This window comes from Labeo rohita, chromosome 7, assembly GCF_022985175.1.
Source record: "Labeo rohita strain BAU-BD-2019 chromosome 7, IGBB_LRoh.1.0, whole genome shotgun sequence".
In the NCBI taxonomy this organism is placed as follows: Eukaryota; Metazoa; Chordata; class Actinopteri; order Cypriniformes; family Cyprinidae; genus Labeo; species Labeo rohita.
Genome location: NC_066875.1, coordinates 4,625,813 through 4,643,464, shown reverse-complemented (window position 1 = coordinate 4,643,464; position 17,652 = coordinate 4,625,813). Strand labels below are relative to the sequence as shown.

The following is a 17,652-nucleotide window of genomic DNA, read 5'->3' as shown; positions in this document are numbered from 1 at the left end:
CCTATTTTTGTGACCTCTGAGCAATAAATGCAAAAAGCCTCTTTGGCTGAATTTGGATGAGTGCAGATCTCTTTAAATTTTATATTATTATTCTGAAATGGAAATATTTACATGTTTTGGAAGAAACTGACTGGTAAATTGTAGAATTACAAAGTAAAATGATTATGCAGAGACTCATCATAGGCAACTGAAATAAGAAACTCCTTTGACAGTGTAAGTGAACAGATTGTTCCTGAGGGTTTTTTCTGCATTCACTAGGTATGATTATTGATATACATATTAATTTCAGAATGAGGGTTAATGCATAGTTTAATCCATAACATGCAATGCTCAAGATTTAGAGTGTGTTCACATTTGTTGTTCAGTTCTTGTTTGGTATGCACAAAGGTTCGGATAGCAGCATTCAGACTTATTCAGATAAACTGTTCTAAAAGAGAAATTGCACCAGACTTAATTTTAATCAAACCAAACTTACTTTAAAAAATACTATTTGCATCACTTGCGTTAGTTGTGGATGAAGTCATGGACAAATTAATACAGTGCCAAATTGTTTGACTTGACTTGCATACAGTATATGATATTTTAACAGAATCATAAATAAGACACATGCATTTTCTTGTTGATTTAAATTAAGTGATATGCTTATTTCAAAAACAAACAGGTGCTTTCAGTCTGGGATAGTTTTTTTTTGTTTGTTTTGTTTTTTGTCCTTCCACACATGCTCTCCGATTGTTTTATTTGTTGAGGCAATTGCTAAAGAATCAACAGCACAAACACGCTTCGGAATACTAATGCTTGACCTTTAAAGTCCAAATATTGTGTTTTTCACTGGCTACTGACTCTAAATTGAATAAATGATCTGCATAATACATTACAGCAGTAGCAATTAAAGACAAAACGTGCTCACTTTGATGATCGGCTACAGGAGGCACCGCAGGCTCACAGATGTTTGTGCATTCTGAGATTTTTATTGAAAGGATTTGCCTGTAGAGAGACAAGCTCATGTCATGTTGTACTTCAGCCGTGACTGCATATTGAAGCTGTATCCAGTGTAAGCTATCAAAGGGCTATGTAGAACTTTACTAAATAGACTTTATGCACACAGACATAAAAACAAGCAGATACAGAAACTCAAATACAAAGCAGTGAGATCAGAGAGACATGTAATCTAAAGAAGGCTCAAATTATACTGTCTGGACTGGCTGAAAACTGTTTTTTTGAACAAATACAAGTGTTTTTAAATCTTAAAAATGAATTTAAACTACATTTCAGCAAACAGAAAATGTTGTCAGAATGTTCTGACAATGTAGTTGACAATCTAGTCTGACAATGACATTCTTCCAGTAGTGTTAATAGAATGTTCGTTCAAAATTATCTTGGATTTAAAGGATTACTTCACTTCCAGAATAAAAAATTTCCTGATAATTTACTCACCTCCATGTCATCCCAGATGTTCATGTCTTTCTTTCTCCACTCGCAAAGAAGTTATGTTTTTTGTGGAAAACATTCCAGGATTTTTCTTCATATAGTGGACTTAAATGGTGCTCAATGGATTGAAGCTTAAAAATGCAGTTTCAGTGTAGCTTCTATGTCACGAATCGTCAGTCCGCTCACCACCTGAGGTTGCCTTGCCATTACACAGACTGTTGCAATACAACCCGGACTACATTTCCCATGCTCCACCTCACTCACCGTGCTCACAGCTGCAGCTAATCAGGAACAGTATAAATACGAGGCCCTTCCCACTATTCTGGGCTGAGTATTGTTGAGCAATTTGCCCTCTCTTAGTGTTAGTCACCATTACGGAGCCATTTTTAAGTATCCTGTTTCTAGTTTAGTCTTGTTTCTAGTTGTGTTGTTCTAGCCTGGTTATATCGTTTTGTCTTGTCTTGTATTTTTTTTTTTTTTTTTTTTTTTAAATACTCACCATTATAGTGAATAGTGTTACTTTTGGTTGGGCACTTGGAACTTTGTTTATATTACTATAGTTTTCTTTCTATTGATGTAGCAATGCACCATGAAATCAGAGTTATTTGATTTCAGGGAAAGAACAGTAATGAGTAGGTTGTGTTTAGAAGGTGATCTATATTCTAATAAAATCATTAGGTTGTGTATTTGTCATGTTGATTAATGATCTTTGCAATTTCACTATATATATATATATAAACACCATAAGAAGTTTTTAACTGGGTTGATATACTATTTGGGGTAAAATGCATGAGTCACACACAGACTTCAACATTCAGCACGTGAATCACAACAATGGTAACAACTCGATTTTATTTATTAACTGTATCAATAACCATTTTATTAGCTTTTGTTTTTGTTTGTTTTTTTTTGTGCTACTGCTGACACAAGACAGCAAATGAAATTGGCAAATACAAAAAACAACAGTAAAGCAAAGCAATTGCATAATTTATTTATGTCGCAATGCACTCTGGGAGTCAGTGAGTAGCTATACTAAGTCAAGAGTAAACCTAAAGTAAAGAATCAAGTACCCCAACAGTTCTTTGTTAGTTACTAGAACTCATGTAAACTATACTAAGTAAGCATTTGTCAGTACAATATACTATTCCTATTTCACTTTACTTAGTTTTTTTAAGGCAGTTGGTTTCCACACTAAGTAAAGTCAACTAATTACATTTTACAGTGTAGACGATCCTAGGTTTCTATGGGAACCGGTGCTTCTAACGGCCGCTGCAGTGATGTAATGACTTTACCCATCAGTGTTTGGCTCTTTCATTTAGAAGGCGGGACTGTTCCGCCATATTGCACGTTGCAGTTTTTCCCATTCATCAATATAGTGAGTGAACGGCCTTTGTATTTCTATAGTGTTTACTACAACTTATTAGTATGTTCAGAGAATGTTTTCACTAATGTTTGCATAGCATTAAAAAATTTGATCTTTTGAATGTTCAGAGAACATTTAGAAATAACGCTTCCGTAACTTAATGAGAATATTAACAAAACGTTCTTGTTAGCTGGGATACAGCTGAGTTATTGTATTGCCGCATGGATATAAAACAATAAATGTTTAAAATAAGCAAATGGATTAAAGGGGGGCAATCTGACAAGCTATGGCGCTCTCATGCCACACATCATGTTTCCATGGAGGGAAAAATACATCTGGAGCAAAGAGGACACTGACAATGCACCAACAGACCAGAGCAGGTTACTTTAGGTATGGAAAAAAGTATTTTTTTCAATTTATTCAAACAATAAATATTGTTTTGTGGCTCTTTAATGTGTTGTTACAGATCACTGTAACGCCTTTCAAGCGGCACATGAAGCGATCGTTCACTCTTCCTTTTTACTAGCACAAAAAAACAAACAAACAAATAAACAAACAGACAAAAAAAACAAAACATGAATGAACATGAGAAGGTATCTTGTTTCAGCCATGAAAAGACATCAATACACACTATTTTTTAAGTTCAAGTCCATTGACATTAATCTGCTCTCCTGTCTGGTTTATTTGTCTGACAAAATGGCAATTTCGGCATTATGATTGGTCAGATTGCCTGTCAGTCAAACTCCCAGCAAACGGTGAATCGCACACCTACAGTACTGTACACACCTGACAGAGGACAATGGGATAACATTAAAGGCGAACATTTATATGCAGGCCATAGTAAGGATAAACTATTAGCAATGGGCTGGTAGTTTGAGGCACTAAATGATTTACTAAATGGTATTTTTCATGCTTCACTGACTCTTCTCCCAGCGCACAAGTTTGTCTTTCTAAATAGGACTCTAGTTTGTCTTTCTAAACCCAATGTTGTGCGCAGCTCATCAGCAAACAACTGCCACTCACTCGTTCATCTCTCCCAGATAAGCCGAGAGCCCTTGAATTAAGTCAGTCATTTAGTCGTAACAAATTAATTAAAAGAATAATTAAATCATTAACATATTAAATATAGCAATTAGAAATCATGTTTTACATGAGCGAATCTGAGTGATTTTGATGAGGAGAGTGGAGGAAGCAATTGAGTGTGCTAACCCAGCACACTGTTTAGTTAGCCTGTAGGATTTTATTATCAGCAAAAAAAGACTATTTTAGAAAGACTTTTCTCTCTAGCTTTCTCTCTTTTGTACACACACTTTGCACAACTGAATTATCTTATATATACAATGGATTTTGTCAGATTTGATGAAAAACAAACCAGGACCACGTCAATTCTGTTATCTAAACTTGCTTTTCATTCTGAAGAGCAGAAAACGTTTGCTTGCATGTCTTGAATAATTGGAGATGATAAATGAACATTTTCTTACCGGCAGTGACCAAGATAGCTGTGAAAAAACATTTCGTACTGGATTTTAGTGACTTGTCTTCATGTTGTACACAATTTACACGCCTGATATGGGAACTAGGATTTAATATTTTTTGTAGAAAATGGTCATTGCTTCTTTTTCAATAATAATTTTGACCTGTTTTATCCACAAGGTGAAAAGTTTGATAGCTTAAAATAGTATTTATCATTTATCATTATCATTTTATTTCAGTTAATGTTTACTATATATTTCAAGTAAAATAATGTACAAATTTCTTCAATGTTTAAGTAATTAAAATGTTAACATTTTAGTAATTTTATTGTTTTGTCATTTTTATTTCTTGTTATACACTATACATTGTAAATAAAGCAAAGATTATTTATGAAAGTTGTTCTACATAATTTTTTTTTCTTTCTTTCTTTCTTTAGTTTCTGGCTTTCTTTCCTAATAAAAAGCTGAAATCAAATTACTTTGAGTTTTAGTTATTTTATTTCAATTTTTTTGTTTTGTTTTGTTTTGTTTTGTTTTATGGTTTTAATTTTAGTTATTAACTTTCTTCAAAAAGCCGTGATTTTGATATGCTATTAATCTTAGTTTAACACTCAGGGTTTGGCGTTTGTTCAAATAGTACCACTTGCTGAAATGATAGTTATCATAACATTTTGGATATCTTTTTTTATATAGTTTCATAATTCTCGATTGCCGAGGCTGTAAAAGGATACACAATGTGAAATATTCCTCCGAGCTCTCTCTAGAGGACTTCTCATGTATGTTCTGTGTCATTGGACAGTGGTAACTTGCTGGAATACAGCTGATCTCATTAATTCCCAGGTCTAATCTTGAGCTCTCATGTGAATGTGCATGAGGCAGAACATCTTATCAGCTGCTGAAGCGGCACCTTCCTCCACAGGCTCCCAGCAGAGCAGGTGTCCTCCTGGACCTCTACCAGCACTAAAGCTCTCAACCAACAACTGATGCCATGGATTCATTCAGGTCAGGCATGTGTGCAAATAATGTGTTTTTCTTGGACATTGAGCTTCTCTCAGTGTCAGCATGAAATGGAAATTGCAATCGTCTCTTCTTCAAGGATTCTTGAAAGAGAAAAAAATGTAGTATGAGACTTGAGTCCACTTTTAAAAAGTGTACTTTGTGAAGTCAAATTAAAAGTTGCACTTCAAAATACATTTTATTATGTTTTAATAATCTTTTTTCCCCCCTAGCTTTAAAGATGCACACTTATTTTGATGTGTAAAAGCACATGTAAAGTACTTGATTATCATTTTAACTGTAATTTATTGTTAAATAATATATTTAAAGTAAGTGCAAATTTACCAGAAATGCTTGTGGGCAGTACATTTTAACCATTTTAATTTTAATATTTTAAAGATAACAGAAGTAAATTTAAATTTGCATAAAGATGTACTTAAGTCCTACTTAAGTGGGTCAAAATAAGTGTGCTTAATTATAATGAATGTGCACTTAGTGTACTTCAAATCTTATTTATTTTTTTTTTAATGTACTTGCAGATAATATATTAATGAAATAAAAGGCCACTTAAGAGTACTTAAAGAGAGACTTTTATGAATATTTCTTAACACACTTAAGTAGACTTCTAAAATGTGCACTTTGTAATAATGTCAAATTAAAGGTTTTACTTCAAAGTACGTTTTAAATCACTCTCTTAATGTTTTGTTGTGCTTTAAACGAGTACACTAATGTTGATGTGTTGGGTAACATAAGTTGTCATTGTAATTTTAAAATAACTCAATTGCAAATTCATCATTACATGTGAAATTACAAATATACTCATATGCATGACATAGAAGTTTCAACAGAAAATGTATTTTAGCAAATAAATGCCATGTTTTTGCCATATTAACCATATTTTAAGTTATTATGAAATAAAGATTTACTTAAGTCGCACTTAAATGGATTAAAAAAGCAATCTAAAGTTAATTGCATTTAATATAAATTTAAACTATAATACCTGTTCATTAAATTGCAGTTAACATGCAGTTAAATGTCTGAAAACATTACACTGTGTTCGCACTTAAGTATATTCTTTAAACCGTTTTAATTTAGTTTAATCTGAAACTGTTTACATACTACCATATTGTAACTGTTTGAGTTGTCCTGTCTTTATCCTCAGCACGTCCTTGCCGTTTAGCGTCATTGAACGCCTAAACGCAAGCAGCAAAGGACGCTCGATGCACTTGAACCCAACCGAGAATAGCAATGGAAAACATTTGAGGGGCACCAAACAATCTATTTAAGCGTCCGAGCCCCCGTTCCGCTTCATCCACACACACAGACACACACGTTTGTTCAAAGGGAGCCAAGCAGGTGTGGTGTGGCTCCTCACCTTTTCATGTAAGTGGACTGCCAATGAGCTGCCTCGTTTGAGGGCCTTCTAAATAATGGAGGGTGCCAAGAAGCAGTCGCGCGGTGACTATAGAATGGGCCCCTGGAGGCGGACAGCGGAGTGTGTGTGTGTGTGTGTGTGGATGGGAATGACCGTCCTCGGGCAGAGCGTATGGCTCATTGGTCCTTGCCGCACACATACACACACACACACGGGTAGAATTGACCAGTTAATTGTCTGTTTATCATTTCAGGAGGATCAGCGGAGGCCAAGGCCTCCTGTTGCCCTCTGTCTGTTTCTCTCTATTTTCTTTCTCCCTTTCTTTTTTCATCTGCTGCTGCTCTCTCCTGTCTGTTCCTTCACCGCTTATCTCGCTCAGCTGCTGGGTTATCGGTGTTATCGTGCTGAAATTATTGCTGACACCAGAAGTCTTTAGAAGCAGTGAGTTTGAGTGTTAAAGGGCTAGGTCACCCAAAAATAAATGTTTTGGCTTCACTTACTCACCCTCATGCTGATCCAAACCTGTATGACTTGCTTTCATCTGTGAGGCAAAAAACGACATTTTTGTAGAAGCTGCACATTATGAGCTGCTGATGTTTGGAAAAGAGAAGCATGACATTTATTAACTTACCAACTATAAATTGGATTATTTGAAACAATATTCTTTCTGTATTTTCCTTCTTCAAAAAAACATTGCAACTGCATTAGTCTTGACGTTTTTTTTTTTTTTTTTTTTGCTCCAAAATATACAGTATTGACACCAACAGCACCTTTTTTTTTAAACTGTTTAATAATCACTATAATGAACTTTTATTTTACCTCTTCATTACAGATGACTGACAAACATTTTGGACAGTTTTCCTTCTTCTTCTTCTTATTTTAAATAACATGGATAACAAACACAACATGGAGTTGAAATGACAAAACAAGCATATAATGACAGAAAATATTCACTTTTTGAGTGAACTGAAACTTAAAAAGTACAAAAAGTGAAAAAGTTTTCAAAATATTTTGAAAGAATTTAATGTAATGTTTTCGAACACTTAATTACATGCAATTAAATGATAATGTATTATCACAAACACTATTGGCTGAACGTTAGAGTGTTTTTTGACCCACTTAAGCAGGACTTAAGTACATCTTTATATGTAATACCATAATTACTTCTATTGTTTTTTTAAAATCTGGTTAAAATACTGCCAAATTTACTGACAAGGATTTATGATCAACTGTAATATGCTTTAATGTCGTTACTTAACTATATCTGTAATTTGTTTGGCGCAGTGAAATATATTAACTTTAACTGTAAAATCAAATAACACACTACAGTTAAAATTATAATCAAGTATGTTACGTTAAACTATGTTTACTCTTTAAAGAGAACATATTTTAAGCAAATGATTTAAAGTGTACCTTAAAACTTTTAATTTGACATTATTACATAGAACTTTTTAAAAGTGTACTTACAGTGCCTTGCAAAAGTATTCAACCCCCTTAATTTTTTTTCCCCAACTTCTTTAAATAACTTTCCCCCCACAAACGATCTACACCCCATACACCATAATGACAAAGTAAAATGTTTGCAAACTTTGCAAATTTATTGAAAATAACAAACTGAAAACATTCCATTGCATAAGTATTCAAATTCTTGTCTTGGCACACCTGAAATTTATCTCAGAAGCATTCAAATTGCTTGTAGATGTTACTACACTTTGAGTGGAGTTACTTGTGTCAAATTAAATTGAATAGGTATGATCTGGTAAGGCACACACCTCTCAATAAAAAAACAAGCCCTGAGGTCAAAATAACTGCCTGTAGAGCTCAGAGACAGGATTGCGTCAAGCCACACATCTGGGAAAGAGTTCAAAATAAATTCTGCTGCATTGAAGGTTCACAGAAGCATGTAGCCTCCATTATCCATAATGGAAGAAGTTTGAAACCACTAGTACTCCTCCTAGAGCTGGCCTCCTGGCCAAACTGAGCATTCAATAGAGAAAGGTCCTGGTTATACTGGTGACCAAGAAGCTGATGTTCACTCTTGTTGAGCTCCATATTTATATATGCAGATGGGAGAAACTTATAGAAGGCAAACATCACTGCAACACTCCACCAGTCCTGTCTTTATGGTGGTGTGGCCAAACTCAATCCTCCCCTCAGTGAAGACACATGAAAACCAACTTGGAATTTGCAAAAAAAAAAAAAAGCACGTAAATGATCCTCAGACTGTGAGAAACAAGATTCTCTGGTCTAATGAACCTCAATTCCAAGCAACATGTTTGAAGGAAAACAAGCACTGCTCATCACCTGCAGAGCACCATCCCAAAAGTAAAGTATAAAGGTAGCAGCCTCATGCTGTGGGGCTGTTTTTCAGCAACAGGAATTGAGGGACTCGTCAGAGTAGTAGGAAAGCTCAACACAGAAAAATAAAGATAGCCTTAATGAAAACCTAGTCCAGAGCATTTCTGGAGAAAGCTGACAGGCCTTGAGAGGTGAAGAGGTGAGGCAAAGAATAGTAGATAATTGTCAAATTGTTTTTTGCTTTGTCATTATGGTGTATGGAGTGTAGATTGATGTGGGGAAAAAAGTTATTCAAATCAGTTTAACACAAGGCTGCAACATAAAACGTGAAAAGGGAGTTCGAAAACATGAAGGGGTTTGAATACTTTTGCAAGGCACTATAAGTGTGTTAAGAAACAGTCATAAACTGTCTCTCTTTAAGTCACTTAAGTGCCCTTTTAATGTAAATATTATCATAATATTATTATTAACATTAAATTAATATTATCCGGATATACAGTTTACTTTATTATAATGTGTCCTTATTACGTAATTAAACAAATGAGTAATGAGTAATATCAATTTTCAACATGTTTTACGCCTTGCATTACACCTTAATAAGATTAAGGTTAGGATTAGGGTTTTGCTTTAAGGTTAGTTGCATGTAAATATGGATCATTTAATCGTATTACTATAAATGTGACACATAACACAGATATTTTAATAATGTGTTACCAAATATACGTTTAAGATTTGTAACACATTTTACAGTTTCCTTTTTACACAAGGTAATGACATTACATTATGCATAATTACATCACTGTAAACCCGGATTTTGTATCTAATTAAACCATTTAATTACAATTGAACACAATATTTAAGTTTTACTGCATTGCTTATAAAATATAAGTAGATTCTACTAATTTGTAGACATATTTGAACCTGTGAATAAACTTAAGTTAAATTAACTCGTATTATGAAATTTATCTCCTGACCACGCCTCCTCCACCGGTGCTGCGAGTAACAGCGCCATTTTGTCACTGTGATTGTGTATGAATTTAAGCTGTGGATGAATGTGGAAATTTAGATTTAGATAGTTCTATTGGCATTGTTTTCCGCCATTTATCTTTTATCACGTCCCTCGAGAAACTCTTTGTGATCGGCAAAAGTTGTTGTTCGTCTAAACGACGGGACATTTCTCATCCGTTGATAGCTAGTGTTCTCACTCGCCTGCGCTTGAACCCCTGACTGGCGAGTTCGACTAACATTTTTTGCCTTTTTCTTTCAATGATTCCTTTTTCACTCGAGGAGCTGTTGTTTGTGAGGAGTGTAAATTTAGTTTTACTCATACAGTAGCCGCGATTCCAGCCGAGGAGCGACAAAGGTGGAGCTAATATGGTGAGTGCAGTACGTTAATGTACCACGTTTAATTTAGACATGGCTATTGTTTGAAAGCGTAAGTTTTCGTTAATTAGCGGTATAAATACAAAGGCGGATGAATATACTTCTGTTCTATCTAGGTTCAGAGTCCTCTTAACGACTATCTTGTTTTGGAAGAAGGAAGAAATGGAAGAGATGCTTTGAAAGTGTAAGTATGATCCTAATAACTGATAAGAGAGCACTGCTATTTACACATTTTCCTCCTGGTTTCACAGACAAGGCTTAAGGCCAGTCTCAGAATAAAATAACATGTTTAATAACATGACAAGGAGTCTTTACTGAAAATACCTTGTAATTACATATTTTAAAATATGTCAGTGCCATTTTTCTTTTCTCAAGATGCACACCAGTAAAGTTAAGGCGTTTTTATAAAACCTATTTAAGTATCTTAATTTAACTAAGGCCTAGTCCTGGCTTAAGCTAAGCCCTGTCTGTGAAGCCCTGTCTGTGAAACCATGTCTCTTTGTTCAAACATGGAAATTATTCAAGAACAAAACAATTTCCTTGTTCACATTTATGCCACCTTCACACCAAAGTTCAAGATCAACTGTATGTCGTGGGTTAACTGAGACCTGTTCTGAGGATGATCACTTTGACTAGCACAGTGTGTGTCAGAAGATTATTCATAATGATGATGGTGTGAGTCTGTCCTGCACTCATTCCTGTTATTTACAAGCTTTCCTGAATAACACCGATCTTCCTGACCATATGCCAGTAGTGTTTGTATGTGGATTTTACTTTAAATATTCTGTAGATGTACAATTAAACGTAAACCCTAAAGTCTAATTACCATCTGTAAACTGGAAATTTTCTGAGAGCTGTACCACCTAACCACTGTATCTGACTGCTCCAGATTAATTTAGACATTGATAGTGTTGCCATAGAAAAGCGCAATTCCCAGTCTATTGACATGAACAGCTCACAAGCTGAACATCACAATGTTGTCCTCTCAGAATTAAAGTAATTATGACATGGTGTGAAGGCAGCATATGACTTTGAGTATTTAACAACAGCATTGTCTAACTGACTTGATAATGTATTTGTCGTTCTGTTTCTTCCTCTGTTAGGAGGCAGCTGACAAGACAGACTTCAGTAAGGATCCTCAGCGTTGATCAAGAAAGTTCACAGCTCACCTCATCTAGAGTGGGAATCATCTTGGAAGAAAGCTTGGTAATGGATGAACTGACCAATCTCAGGCCTTCTATGTCCATTGTTTTCAGACTGATTTCCCTGCCTACACCTGGACTATCCTAAGTGTATGAAAAGCATTTTATATTTTTTGTCGGGAAAAGGTGAGCTGACACCTAAAATTCAGTATTGCCAATAGTGTGAACTCAGAGTGTGGAAAAAACATATCATTTTGATGCTGTTTGTTGCGATTCTGAGGAAAACTTGTTTGTGTGCTTAACGATAAGTTAATTTGTTGAACTAGTATCTTTTTGAACTTTTTTTTTTTCTCCCATGTTTTATGGGGAAATGTTTTCAGGATATGAAAAAATGGTTTTGTTGTGTTTTCAATTGAATATTTGTAATTGAATTGATTTAAAATAAAAGGGAAAATTGCATTAATGTTCCTTTATTTGTTTGCTTTTTTTCTTAATTTTCTAGGTTAACAAATTGGAAAAATAAAACATTTGATATAGATTTAACTTGGAAATTAGTATATTTGACTTAAATATAATAGTTATAATAATTGCAAATGAAATGATGTTACAAAACATTTTAAGTTAAATAAACTTTACATTACTTAAATTTTTTAGGGCAACCAGTTTCCTCCAATTTTTTAAGTAAATTCAACTTATCCGGGTTTAGAGTGATGCAACCATAAACCAAAACCTCATAACTCTAACCATATAGTAAGTACACTATAAAAAACATTTTGTTGAGTCAACTTAAAATAATTTGTAACCTGGCTGCCTTAAAACTTAAAATTTAGTCAACTCAAAAAAGTTTATGCAACTTGAAATGTTAAATTATACTAAGTGACAACTTAGATATTTGAGTTGAATCAACTTATCAACTTTAAAATTTGAATCAATTTTAAAATTTGAAGGCAGCTGGGTTACTTACCCATCTGTTTAGTTTAGCAAACACAGATATCTAAGTTGTTACTTAGTACAACTTAACATTTCAAGTTGAATAAACTTATTTTAGTTGACTGAACTTAAAATTTTAAGGCAGCAGGGTAACAAATTATTTTAAGCTGACTCAACAAATTGTTTTTTATTTTTTACAGTGCACATGTAGTTGTTTAATAATACTACATTTAAATGTAAAATTACACTCTAACAAGATTTCAAAATAAAGTGTTACCCAAGTGCCCACTGAAGTGCACTTATTTTTTAAGTTTATCTTTAAGCAGGCACACACATCCACTGCACAGGTCTATAACACATATTGGCTCTCAGTACCGTAACTGTTAACTCCAGGTCCGCTTATCCCAAACACATTACCTCTTTTTTTCCAATCCCCTTCCCCAGATATGTGGCCTTTGATGGTGAATTGCTGTGTTAAGCAGTAATGGACACCCGAGAGAGGTTAGGAGAGGTCAAAACATCAAGTAGCTCAATGGTGACCACTGTAAAACTCACTGAATTTAAAGAAAGATCTCAAAGGCTACGATACAAACAGCTCAAATTTGGAATAGTGGACACCCATTGATTTCAGATTGAATCACGACAAGCTACTCTGTAAACTGTGTTTTTCTGTTTAATATGCTGCAACATATGGATCCAGTGTCAGAGTAAAACTCAAAGATTGAGTCAACTGCTGCGTTTGGTTGATTAAAAATGGCATTCAAAACACATTTTATTATCATAGATGTCAACTGCACTGATTGGAATAATTATGACTTTAACTAAACATAAAGGTATAGGTAAAAGTATAGGCATATATTGAACAGACAACAGGATGTTCCTTTTCAGCATTTGAGTAAAAAGTGAGTTTGACTTTTACTCTCTGTTGAAAAAACAAAAAACAAAGCATGATATCCTAGTGTGCTTGTAAATTTGCTTATACGTCACTACCGAATCTTGTACATTTTCAAAGGCTCCGTAAGACTTTGCTTACTACAATCCTCTTTGTGTCTATACTTAGCTGTTATGAAATGGAAACAGAAGGCTACAGTACATCAAATAATAGACAGAAAGTGTCTAAGGCCGCAACATCCCCTCCGCAGTAGCACAGGGCTGAAAACGGCTCCATACTCAATAAAATCAAAAGGCTATTTTTTCTACACGATGCACAAAGGCATGAGAATGATCTTTCTCATTGATCCAGAAGCTCTAAATATTTTTAGACCCATTGATTTTATGGTCGTGTGTATTCCAGGAAGCCCTAAAACAGAAGTGTGTGTGTGTGCTTCTGTTCATGTAGTGCCTATGCATGTGATTGTTTGTGAATCTGTGTGTGTGCATGCATCCAAGTGAAAAATATAATCCTCTAGCTTTCATGGAAGACTTGAAATATCCTATTCCTGTTGAAAAACTGGGTACAACTTTAGTTGACCCCCACTGGTTTCCATGCAATTTTCCAAAAATGAACACTATGAAAACACCAAAGATTCATGTAAAAACAGCTTTGTCAGAGATTAAAAATATGTGAAAAATGTAATACTTCTGGTCTGTTGCTATTGTATTATTTGAACACAAGTTTTTATGTTCAAAAATATCTGCCCAGACACAAAATTATTGATTGATTGATTGTTGTGATTACTTGTAATGACTGCTTAGGTGCAAATGTAGTGTAGTATTTATTTCTATTTGTACTATTTGTAAATGGTCTCAGGCCTAATTTTGTCTGGTTCTCAAACCCTTGTGAGAATAACATGGGTTTTTCCACACTTTTTTCAGTGCTGTAACAGTCTAGTGATTGAGATCTAAAAAACTAACAATCAAAGACAGATTATATGACTGTGAAACTCATGTAGATACTGTGATTTCTCCCTTGATGATTCAGAAGCATCATCTTCGTTTTTTAATTAAACTTTGGGACTTAAATTTCTTAAGTTCTCATGTATTTTGAAATGTAATGTTTGACAAGCTACAATAAACTCTTTGCTGTTTTCTGCTATATTCAGAGTTTTGTACAGCTTTCCAGAACATATCTATGTGTGGAAACTTTGCATGCACATTCATGACCAAATCAAGAAGAAATCAACCACCATTGGTTTAAACTACTTAGTTCTTTTTGAGATGTAATGGGCATTTCTCAACTGAAAAGAAGTGTGAAAAACTAATACGGGTCAAACTGACCCCAACAAGGAATCGAAGTGTTTTATAATCAAGCTCAAATGCATATTAAAGTTGATGCTTGTCATATTGGGGTTGATGCTTGCCATATTTTCTCCAGATACAAGAGTTCATTTTTAGGATGATTTGATGAATATTTGCTGTGTAAGAATGTGTTTTTGTAATGCTTAATTGCATGATGTCTTCTTACCAAACAAACAAACTTTAAATCTCCCAAAACCCACCAGCTCTGTGCATCTGTCCTGTTAACCGTCAGACCGGGTTCTTTCAATGTTCTTTTCGATGGGTAATTGAGAAAATGATTTCTGAATATGAGTTCATCTGTGGGTGCTCTTTAATTAGATATGGGGAATTAGTGCTCTCACATTAATATGCATTAAAATGGATAAATTTCTCAAATTCATCACGACTGCGTGCAAATACCGAACACAAGCCATTGAAATTGGAGTGCTGTGTGTTTACTGCAATCTCTACCTGAATCACTGATGCTCAGACTGCTGATAATGTGCTTTTGTTGGTTTGCACCTGAACACATATTAATGCTGTCAGCAGGAGATGTGCTAAAATATATTTTCATACATCTGCTTTGGATGGATGTGATGACAGAACTATTTTGCAGAACAATGTGAGCTGCATTATTAGGGATAGAGAAAATGATAATCCTTTAATCAAAAGCAAATTCTCTCTTCATACATGGATGGCCTCTTATTTGCCACATAAAACTGAAAATAATTCTGCTAAAACTGCACAGGTGAGATGAGGCATCTCAGAATAATTTTATGAGTTTCTGAACACTTTAACAATGACTCTTATTGGGGTTATCAAACATTATAATTGCAAAGGATTTACGCAAAGGATTTGTGTTTCTTCAACTATGGACACTTTTGGCCCTGTAGACAGCGTATTTAATTTAATATTCATTTTTTATTTCAGTTTCTTTTTTTCTCTAGCATTTATTGTGATTCCTCATCATCATTTCTCAGACCTCTCAAAACTTTTTTAGTGGCAAAATTGTTTGTTGTGGTTCAAACAACGAGTGGGACAGTTGTAATTTCTTGGAAAAAAAAAAAACAGATCATGTTTATTTTGCTGTACAGATTGTCAAAGTTTAAATATAATAATTAAGATTTTTATACAAAATATATTCACTAGCAAAAAATAAATAAATAAATAAATAAAATAAAATAAAATAAATAGATGAATAAAAATTGATGGCATAGTGAAAACTATTGAAACCCGTTTCCACCACTGAATAAAAGTAAAAAAAAAACAAAAAAAAAAAAGGTAATTGCGACTTTATTTTACAATTATATCTTTTGTCTCACAATTGCAAGTTTATATTCTGAAATTCTGACTTTATAACTCACAATTGTGATTATGATCACAATATATATGTTAAAAAGAGTCAAAATTGCAAGTTTATACCATGCAATTCTGAAAAAAAGATCTCAATTGCGAGAAGTAAACAAGCAATTGCAAGTTATAAAGTCAGAATTTTGTCCTTAAATTTTAATTGTGGGATATCAAGTCACAATTACCTTTTATATATTTTTATTTAGTGGCAGAAAACAGTCAAAAACTTTGAAAAATTAATAATTATACATTTTACTCTTCTTTAGATTATCATAGCTTAAATAGAATAATTATATATATATTTTATATATATATATATATATTTAGGATGGATTTTTGAAGTTTTAAAGTATTCATATAAACAACAACAATAATAATAATAATAATAATAATAATAATAATAATAATATTACAATTTTAATAAAACCCCTGGACAATAAAAGTGGCTTAAGTTGTAGAATCAGTGTTATTTTAGTATCATTAATATACTAATTAATATGTAAAAAAAACAAACAAAAAAAAAAAACAATAAATTAAAATTTATTTTAAAATTTTAATTTTACATTTTTGTATTTTTTTGTATATATTTTTTTATTTTTATTTATTTCTTTATTCATTTCATTTGGTTGTTTGCTTGATTTTTTTTTTAAAGTAAATGTTTATTTTATTTTCTATTTTTTATAGTGTATAGAATTGTATGTTAATTGTGATTTCTTTTGTTTGCATTAAAAAAAAATCCATTGCACATGTTCATATTTAAGAAGATCAATGAAATCACATTGGGAAATTAGGATTATCTTGGATTAACGAAAGGAGCCAAAAACTCACTCATCCTGTTGGAAGAAAGCAGCACGACTAACCGAGTATGGAAGCCACTTCCTCCCACAGCATCAAACAACATGCCTCTTATCAGCTTAAAGGGCAGCTTCAGCCACAACAATGAGCATCAAATCAATGGTTACACTTGACTGGATCTGTTCAGAAACATGGCCCTGCTCTCTCCCAACATGCATTTAGCTGAACCCTTGACACTGCACACTGTGAGCAGAAACACAAATAGAAAGTTAAGACACTGCGAGTTCACTCAGGTTCACCTGGACCAAAGGATCGCTTCGGGTCACAGGCGGCTTGGGAGGAGGCCGCATCAAAGTTTGCTGTCAGGTAAGACAGAGAAATTGTATTTGCAGAGAGGCTGAACTCTTCATTTGTACCAATATAACCACTACAAAACCGCAGTGAAAGTTTGCGACCTCACCAGACATGTTCATTGTGGGCTCCAATTGGGCCAAAACCCAAAACCTCTTTTGACTCAAAATGCCTTGCAGACTTAGATACACTAAAAAGAAATTCAGGGGACCTGTTACCACAACTTAAATGCATGATAGCAAGTTTAAATAAATAAATAAAATAATAATAATAATAATAATTTAAGGTGCAAACATTATTGTGATGAGTTTTGCTGACATAAAAATGTTGATTGTAAAATGAAATTTCTGTTAATTGATTTTTTAAAAGGAAAATATTTTTTTTCTATTAATTTAAATTAAATAATAGTGTTTCAAAATATACAAAAAATGGCCATATTTCCTACCAGTTAAATTTTTGGCCAATTTAATGCAATATATATATATATACATATATACATATATATATATATATATAAAGCATTTAAAAATATTACACATTTTGCCAAAATAT

The 17,652-nt window shown here is 33.5% G+C and overlaps 1 long non-coding RNA gene across 1 annotated transcript; it reads left to right on the top strand.

Moving 5' to 3' along the window:
- Nucleotides 1-9,744: 9,744 nt before the first annotated feature.
- LOC127167750 (uncharacterized) lies at nt 9,745-11,913 on the top strand. The gene is made up of 3 exons (XR_007828021.1): nt 9,745-10,309; nt 10,432-10,499; nt 11,419-11,913. It is a non-coding gene; the product is annotated as an uncharacterized LOC127167750 (long non-coding RNA).
- The last annotated feature ends 5,739 nt before the right edge of the window (nt 11,914-17,652 follow it).